The sequence below is a fragment of the Strix aluco genome, chromosome 21 (assembly GCF_031877795.1).
Source record: "Strix aluco isolate bStrAlu1 chromosome 21, bStrAlu1.hap1, whole genome shotgun sequence".
NCBI lineage: Eukaryota > Metazoa > Chordata > Aves > Strigiformes > Strigidae > Strix > Strix aluco.
The window spans coordinates 1,590,957-1,592,498 of NC_133951.1; positions in this window are offsets into that span (position 1 = coordinate 1,590,957).

Sequence of the window (1,542 nt, forward strand, 5' to 3'; positions counted from 1 at the left end):
ACACCCAACCTTGAAAACTCCTAAGTTTTCAAGACACAAGGCCCTGAGCAACCTGACTGGAGTTCAATAGTGAATTTACTTTAAACAAGATGATGGACCCAATGGCCTGCTGAGGTCCTTTCCAACCTGAATTATTTCATGACTCTCTGATTAGCTGAAAGCTCACACACGTGTGCTCACACAAACACCAGCTATTCCACATCCTCGTGCATTCACTTCCTTTTGTATCTTTGCTCTGTGCCTTCCATGTCAATGGCTTGATGTTGTATTTCAGATTTGTGACCAGATCTTATTTAGCGCAGCCTTCAGTTTGGAAATTACTACAGCTTTTCAGTTTACAGTGGCTCATTACAGTCCTGGAGCTATCTGCTTTGTGCACTCATATATAAAGAAATAATCACATTGCATCTTTACAAGATTTTTGTCTCCTCAGGCAGTCAAGAGACTGGTATATGGTATATTGGTATATGAAATAACAAGCTCTTCTTTGCTTATTTTAAACCTTCCTCTTTCCAACTACAGGCTCAGGCTTTATTTACTCCATGGGGGAGTGCTGCAGGCATTACCAGAAGCGAGGAGTGCTGCTCTCACCTCTCCTCCTTACCTTGTCTTTATCCTGGCTGGCAGGAGGAATAGAGAATCTGACCTTGAGGACACACACATGTGTGTTAATGCTCCCTCCAGCTAGGCAGTCTGACTGCCTATCACATACAGAATGAAAACAAACTAATGACCTGGTGCTTGAGGAGGCCAAGATAATAATTTGGAAGAAACAAAGCAGTACAGCAATGTGCATGGAAGAGAACTCTTCATCCTGCACCTAGCCACCAGTCAAACACAGCCAGACCGCTCCTGGAGTACAGCTGTCTGATCAGGTTTAACCTCCTGCAGCTGTAGGCTGCTATGTACATTTTTTGAAGCTGTGGAGATGCAGCTTCCACAGCGTACCAGCTGCAGCCCGACCCACGCCGCATCGCTCCGCAGCCCCCGCAGCCGGGGCAGAGCGCGCTCACAGCGAGGGAGCCATCCCACAGGACTTCCCTCCATGGCACTTGGCTTTGCCCTTTAGTCTGAACTAGGAAAAGACTTGTTCTTGATTGCACTTTTAAGTACCGATGCATTGACTGGTCCAGGTCCGGGCGTAACGGTGGCATTTTACTGACTTTGGCTTGAATTTTCTGTACTTGCCTACAGAGGCTGGGGACATCTGTGCTGATCCAGAAGGAACATTACAGATACGTAACTTGGTTGTATCTCACAATAGTGAAGACACCCCAAAAAAACTGGGATGAAACTACACCATCACCTCAGCTGATTGCTATTACTCAGGAGAACAAATCACACAATCCCTTCAACCACTGGAAGACTTGACATGGATTATTCTTCCATATTTCAGTGTACAATATTGAAGACGTGTTGTATCAAAGGCATTACATGATGCTTTTAGGATGACTTCACGTTCCTGGTGTCTAGTTTAGGTATATTCTTCAAATTATTCTAAAGGAAGATAAAGACAACCTTCCCCAGTTAAAGAAAGCATAA